The sequence below is a fragment of the Triticum urartu genome, chromosome 7A (assembly GCF_056163025.1).
Source record: "Triticum urartu cultivar PI428250 chromosome 7A, HENAU_Tu73, whole genome shotgun sequence".
In the NCBI taxonomy this organism is placed as follows: Eukaryota; Viridiplantae; Streptophyta; class Magnoliopsida; order Poales; family Poaceae; genus Triticum; species Triticum urartu.
The window spans coordinates 248,012,089-248,020,335 of record NC_141879.1 but is presented as its reverse complement, the minus strand read 5'-3'; the positions used below and the strand labels follow the sequence as shown (position 1 = coordinate 248,020,335).

The window sequence follows — 8,247 nt, the reverse complement described above, 5'->3', positions numbered from 1 at the left end:
TTCCATAAGATATTTAATAGCAGCATGATCAGTGTGAATAGTTACTTTAGAATCAACAATATAAGGTCTAAACTTATCACAAGCAAATACAACTGCTAAGAATTCTTTTTCAGTAGTAGCATAATTTCTTTGAGCATTGTCTAGAGTTTTACTAGCATATTGAATAACATTTAGTTTCTTATAAACTCTTTGTCCTAGAACAGCACCTACAACATAATCACTAGCATCACACATAATTTCAAAGGGTAAATTCCAATCAGGTGGCTGAACAATAGGTGCGGAGATCAATGCTTTCTTAAGTATTTCAAATGCTTCTACACAATCATCATCAAAAACAAATGGTATATCTTTTTGTAATAAATTAGTCAGAGGCCGAGAGATTTTTGAGAAGTCCTTAACGAACCTCCTATAAAAACTGGCATGACCAAGGAAACTTGTTATACCTTTGATGTCCTTGGGACATGGCATCTTTTCAATAGCATCAACCTTGGCTTTATCAACTTCAATACCTCTTTCAGAAACTTTATGCCCCAAGACAATACCTTCATTAACCATAAAGTGGCACTTTTCCCAATTCAAGACAAGATTAGTTTCTTCACATCTCTGCAAAACTCGATGAAGGTTACTCAAGCAATCATCAAAAGAAGATCCATAGACAGAAAAGTCGTCCATGAAAACCTCACAAATCTTTTCACAAAAGTCAGAGAATATAGCCATCATGCATCTTTGAAAGGTAGAAGGTGCATTACATAAACCAAAAGGCATACGTCTATAAGCAAAAGTACCAAAAGGGCATGTAAAAGTAGTCTTTGATTGATCTTTGGCTCACACAGGTATTTGAGAGAAACCAGAATAACCATCTAGAAAGCAAAAATGTGTATGTTTGGACAATCTTTTTAGCATTTTATCGATAAAAGGTAAGGGGTAATGATCCTTTTTAGTAGCCTTATTTAATTTGCGGAAATCAATTACCATCCTAAAACCTGTAATAATTCTTTGAGGGATCAATTCATCTTTATCATTACGAACAACAGTAATACCTCCCTTCTTAGGGACACAATGGCCAGGGCTTACCCATTGACTATCAGCAACGGGATAAATTATACCTACCTCAAGGAGCTTTAGTATCTCCTTCCTTACCACTTCTTTCATTTTAGGATTCAGCCGGCGTTGATGATCACGAACTGGTTTAGCATCTTCTTCCAAATTAATTTTATGTTGACATAGAGTGGGACTAATGCCCTTAAGATCATCAAGAGTATACCCAATAGCAGCGTGGTGCTTCTTCAGAGTTTTCAATAATCTCTCTTCCTCATGTTCTGAAAGGTTAGCACTAACAGGTAAATTGTTTTTCATAATAGGTTCCTGTTTAAAGAATACTTCATCTAATTCCCTTCTTTCATTCATAAACATATCATTTTCATGGTCTAGCAAATATTGTTCTAAAGGATCACTAGGAGGTACGGCAAATAGAAGCAAGACCAATAATTTCATCCTTACTAGGTAATTCTTCTTCGCGGTGTTGTCTACTAAATTTAGAAAAAATAAATTCATGAGTCATATCATCTAAACCTATAGTAACAACATCCCTTTTGCAATCTATGGTAGCATTAACAGTGTTCAGGAAGGGTCTACCAAATATAATGGGACAGAAGCTATCTTGTGGGGAACCAAGAACAAGAAAATCAGCAGGATATTTAGTTTTCCCACACAAGACTTCAACATCTCTAACAATTCCCATTGGTGAAATAGTATCTCTATTGGCAAGTTTAATTGTGACATCAATATCTTCCATCTCAGCAGGTGCAATATCATGCATAACTTCTTGGTATAAAGAATAAGGTATTGCACTAGCACTAGCACCCATATCACATAAGCCATGATAACAATGATCTCCTATCTTAACAGAAATTACAGGCATGCCTACCACAGGTCTAGGTTTATCTTTATGATGGGGTTTTGCAATTCTAGCAGTTTCATTACAGAAATAAATAACATGCCCATCTATATTATCAGACAAGAGGTCTTTAACAATAGCAATATTAGGTTCAACTTTAACTTGCTCAGGAGGTGTATATGTTTTAATATTGCTTTTACGAACCACAGTTGAAGCTTTAGCATGATCCTTTATCCTAACAGGGAAAGGTGGTTTCTCAACATAAGAAGTAGGAACAATAGGATCATTATAAGTGATAGTCTTTTCTTCAACTTTAATAGGTGCAGCTACTTTTACTTCTATGGGAGGATGATATTTAAACCACTTCTCCTTGGGGAGATCAACATAGGCAGCAAAAGATTCACAGAAAGAAGCTACTATCTCATAGTCAAGTCCATATTTAGTGCTAAACTTATGAAAAATATCGGTATCCATAAAAGATTTAACACAATCAAAACTAGGTGTCATACCTGACTCCTTACCATTGTTGAGGTCCCAATCTTCAGAGTTGCGTTTAATTCTTTCCAATAAATCCCATTTGAACTCAATAGTCTTCATCATGAAAGAGCCAGCACAAGAAGTATCAAGCATGGTGCGATTGTTACCAGAAAGTCGAGCATAAAAATTCTGAATAATCATTTCTCTAGAGAGCTCATGATTGGGGCATGAATATAACATTGACTTAAGCCTCCCCCAAGCTTGAGCGATGCTTTCTCCTTCGCGAGGCCAAAAATTATATATATAATTGCGATCATGATGAACAAGATGCATAGGATAAAGCTTCTAATGAAATTCCAATTTCAATCGTTTATAATTCCAAGACCTCATATCATCACATAGCCTATACCATGTCGATGCATCTCCCCTCAAAGATAAAGGGAATACCTTCTTCTTAACAACATCACCGGGTACACCTGCAAGCTTAAATAATCCAGAAACTTCATCCACATATATCATATGTTCATCAGGATGTTTTGTTCCATCTCCTAAAAAAGGATTAGCTAGCAGTTTTTCTATCATACCCGAAGGAACTTCAAAGCAAGCATTTTCATTTTCATTTTCATTTTCAGTAGGTTCAGTAGGTTGAGGAGCAACTCTTTGCTCTACTGGTCGGGGTGAAGATACCCCGAACAAGCCTCTCAAAGGATTACTTTCCATGGTAACAAGTGACAGTAAATTTCAGCACACTATATAAATTTTTCCTTACCAAATTCCACCTACCAAAGGCGCTTCACTCCCCGGCAACGGTGCCAGAAAAGAGTCTGGATGACCCACAAGTATAGGGGATCTATCATAGTCCTTTCGATAAGTAAGAGTGTCGAACCCAACGAGGAGCAGAAGGAAATGATAAGCGGTTTCCAGCAAGGTATTCTCTGCAAGTACTGAAATAAGTGGTAACAGATAGTTTTGTGATAAGATAATTTGTAACGAGCAACAAGTAACAAAAGTAAATAAGGTGCAGCAAGGTGGCCCAATCCTTTTTGTAGCAAAGGACAAGCTTGGACAAACTCTTATAAGATGTAAAGCGCTCCCGAGGACACATGGGAATATCGTCAAGCTAGTTTTCATCACGTTCATATGATTCCCGTTCGGTACTTTGATAATTTGGTATGTGGGTGGACCGGTGCTTGGGTGCTGCCCTTACTTGGACAAGCATCCCACCTATGATGAACCTCTATTGCAAGCATCCGCAACTACAACAAAAGTATTAAGGTAAACCTAACCATAGCATGAAACATATGGATCCAAATCAGCCCCTTACGAAGCAACGCATAAACTAGGGTTTAAGCTTCTGTCACTCTAGCAACCCATCATCTACTTATTACTTCCCAATGCCTTCCTCTAGGCCCAAATAATGGTGAAGTGTCATGTAGTCGATGTTCACATAACACCACTAGAGGAGAGACAACATACATCTCATCAAAATATCGAACGAATACCAAATTCACATGACTACTAATAGCAAGACTTCTCCCATGTCCTCAGGAACAAAAGTAACTACTCACAAAGCATAAACACGTTCATAATCAGAGGGGTATTAATATGCATATAGGATCTGAACATATGATCTTCCACCAATTAAACCAACTAGCATCAACTACAAGGGGTAATTAACACTACTAGCAACCTACTAGCACCAATCCCGGACTTGGAGACAAGAATTGGATACAAGAGATGAACTAGGGTTTTGAGATGAGATGGTGCTGATGAAGATGTTGATGGAGAATGCCCTCTCCTGATGAGAGGAGCGTTGGTGATGACGATGGCGATGATTTCCCCCTCCGGGAGGGAAGTTTCCCCAGCAGAACAGCTCCACCAGAGCCCTAGATTGGTTCCTCCAAGGTTCCGCCTCATGGCGGCGGAGTTTCGTCCGAGAGGATGGCTTCTCTTTTTTCCCCATCGAAAGACTCCATATAGCAGAAGATGGCCACTGGAGGGCCACCAGGGGGCCTACGAGGTAGGGGCGCGCCCTGGGGGGTAGGGCGCGCCTCCCACCCTCGTGGGCAGGGTGTGGCCCCCCTGGTGAAGTTATTTCTCTCAGTATTTTTTATATATTTGGAAAACATCTTCCGTGAAGTTTCAGGACTTTTGGAGCTATGCAGAATAGGTCTCTAATATTTGCTCCTTTTCCATCCCACAATCCCAGCTACCGGCATTCTCCCTCTTTATGTAAACCTTGTAAAATAAGAGAGAATAGGCATATCTATTGTGACATAATGTGTAATAACAGCCCATAATGCAATAAATATCGATATAAAAGCATGATGCAAAATGGACGTATCAATTCCCTATGTCTCATCCGCCGCGGTCGGGGGGATGGGATTTGAATCCCCCAAAGCCGCAGCTTGGCCTATCTCATCATGTGCATGGTCAGCCTCCTTGGGGTTTGCACGAATCAAGTTAACAATCATCTGTTGCGAGCTGCCATTGGCGGTTGCCATAACCCTGGTCTCCTGTTGGTCAAATCCCTGGATCCCCGGGCCAGACGGGACCCGCTGCGACATGATAGCCACCGCAGCATCCTGGGGAGATGGGGTCCCACTGCCCCGGCTCGGATCTTCTGTGGCCAATTGCACCACCGGTGAGACTTGGCGTACTGCAGCCTCCTCCACCAGCCTAGTCTCTGTCGCAGCCGCTGTGGTGGTGACCACAGGTGCGCGTGCCGACACCTCTTTGCCGCGTGCCACCGGTGGTATCCTCCTCTCCGACGGCCCGTGCCCCAACAAAGCCTGCCTGTAAGAGCCGCCGGGAGCCCCGCATGCCGGCTCCCCACCGCGGCGATCTATCACACCTCTCCACCATGGCATGACGCACCAATCTCCCCGACCAGAGAAGTCACCGGGGTCCTCCGGCAAGCCACTTCGCCCACTACCATCGGAGCTAGGTGCCCGCATCCAGCGCTCTGGACCCTCGTGATCTCGCAGCCTCCCGATGTGAATGAGAGTCTTATACTCCAACAAGGCGCGAGATGTCGGCAACCTTGCAGCCGGCCCGCCATTCACCTCGGCTCTGACACCCATAGCCGCTTGGCCACTGGCACTTTGTTAGGATCCACACACCATGCTCGAAGCTTGAAGAGGGAAAGGTCTTCACGATTCTCCATCTCCGGCGCCAAACTCTCCACCATACACGACGACCCAAGGAGGTCGGCCACCGTCTCAGTCGTCCACCCTTGAGATGGAATCCCCTCAATCATGAGATCGACTTAAGTACGCATCACTCTAGTAACCGCTTGTGCTTGCTTGAGCCACGACTTGACGAACACCTTGAAGAATCCGTGCTCAACGGTGCCCGCCGCTAACGCCCTGTTGCGCAGCTCCGGTGTGGCGAAGATCACCAGGAAGTCCTCTGGATGGAATTTGTGAACCGAGAACAGATGAAGGGGAATGCGCAACTCCGCCGACAAGCCTTTCGCCGCCTCCAGACACGACACTGAGGGCCGGGTGCCGCCCATGTAAGCCACCACCGCGAGCCTCAAACGCTGCTCCAGGTCCTCCATCTCCGGCGTCCTGCGGAGCACGCAGATGCCACCGGTAGAAGCAGCTGCAGCCGATGCCTGCCCGAACCCCACAGGTGCGGTGTCAACCAGCACTGGCGAGGACCTCTCCAGAGGAGCGGTCTGCCTAGTCGCCGGCGACAGCCTGCTCGCCAGTCCGGCCTACATCGACGGCTGCGAAGCCCGCGCTACCTTGGCAACAGCATCCCGCCGGAGATCTTCTTCTTACCTTGGGCTCCTCGGCCTCTTGCAGTCCGTAGAGATGTGGCCCTCCAGACCGCACCGAATGCATAGCGGAGGAAAACTGCAATCTTCCCGGCGGTGTCCCTCCCTGAAACACTTGAAGCAAAGACCAAACAAATCCGCGGGGATCTCTCTCCCCTCCGGGGACAAAGCCGGCGAGCGTGGCCGGGCACCCCCCACCGCCGCTTGCTTCCTCAGCGCCTTCCTCTTGCGCCAGAGAGCCTTGCGAGAAGGCCCCGGCTTGCGCCAGGGGACGGGGGAGCCCGCAACCGGACCTGGGTTGGTCCCCGCCGGAGCACCACCAGTACCGGTCGAGGAACCCATGGATCCCGACGAACCTGATAGCCCCAGGCCGGAGACGACGGGCTGCAGCCTGGAGGACACCGAAGCAGGGCTAGCAGATCCAGAAGCCATTGCCAAAAAGATTGCCAAGATTATAAGAAGTATCATTATCTTCCCAATCATAATCATCACAACAAGCAATAGGCATAACAAAATCATCATCAATAGTGCTCTTGGACATTGTGCCATAAGACATAGAAGCAATATCATCATCAAGTGCATCATCTTCTACAACTAGATGATGCCTGCATGTTGTCGCGGGAATATTTGTAATATATCTCAAAGATACTGATTTTATGGATTGAGGAAATAACATGAGACCTAAAACCTAAAAATATATATGGTTTATTGTGTTTCATTATTGTATTTTTCTAAAATATTTATTAAATATATCATGCATGTTTGCATCTTGAGATGAATCTTTTTCGATGACTCATTGAATGGTGAGGTGGAGCCTTGTCTAATGCATATTGCTTGATGAGGTGCCACGCTTGCATGTTGAGAGAAATAGGTTAGTGGGGACTAGCTATTTAGATATAGAAGATTACTTTTGATTCATTTTCATGAGGCACAACAATAATAGGAGCAACATTATTTGGGAGAGATACCTTTTTACCTCTTTTGTTTCTTCTTATTTTCTTCTTCTTCACCACATCATGTGTGGGTTTAATTAATCTTTTCAAGCTTCTTATTGATGAGATTGGTTGAATAGGGAGCTCCTCCTCGTCACCTATTTCATCATGAGAGACAATAGAGGGAAAGTGTAAATCTTTACCCTTTCATTACTACTCCTTTTATATTCTATTGGTTTTCCCATCTTTCTATAGTTGGCAATATAAGCATTCTCATTACAATTTGCAATGCAAAACATATAGATATTTTTTAGTTTAGTTTCAATGTCGTACGTGATAATGAATACTTCAAACCAACTATTTTCATGTGTCAATTCTTCACTCCCCAAAAATAGAAAAATCTCATTATAAAGTTCAAGGGTGATCAAGTTATTGCAATATTTGGACACGATTCGATCATGAAAAATTTTGTATTGGAAATTAAGATGACCAACCTTATTGCAAAGTTCACAAGTAATAGGACAAAGAGAACATAAATTTGTAGCAAATTCATCTATCACTTTGAGCAAATAATTGGTTCTATCATGTTTATGCTTCTTGCAAAATCTATCTTCCCTATAAGGCATGTCTTCAAAAACTTTATGCACTCCACAAAAATTGACATGCTTATAAGAAACATTTTTGTCATGACTTGTGAAATCATCATTAGCATTTTGGATATTCAAAGAATTCATACTAACAACATTGCAATCATGCTCATCATTCAAATATTTTGTGCCAAACATTTTATTGACTTCTTCTTCTCACAATTGAGCACAATTTTCTGATCCATCATTTTCAAGAAAGATATTATAAAGATGATCAATAATATGATGCAACCTCAATTCCATTTTATGTAGTTTTCTTTTATAGACCAAACTAGTGATAAAACAAGAAACTAAAAGATTTGATTGCAAGAACTAAAGATATACCTTCAAGCACTCACCTCCCCGGCAACAACGCCAGAAAAGAGCTTGGTGTATACTACACAACTTTATTCTTGTAGACACGTGTTGGGCCTCCAAGCGCAGAGTTTTGTCGAATAGTAGCAATTTTCCCTCAAGTGGATGACCTAAGGTTTATCAATCCGTGGAAGGTGTAGGATGAAGATGGTCTCT

At 43.0% G+C, this 8,247-nt stretch overlaps 1 pseudogene; it reads right to left on the bottom strand.

Annotated features, from left to right (window-relative positions):
* Positions 1 to 4,725: 4,725 nt before the first annotated feature.
* LOC147959198 (uncharacterized) lies at positions 4,726 to 6,590 on the bottom strand (annotated as a pseudogene).
* Positions 6,591 to 8,247: the final 1,657 nt, after the last annotated feature.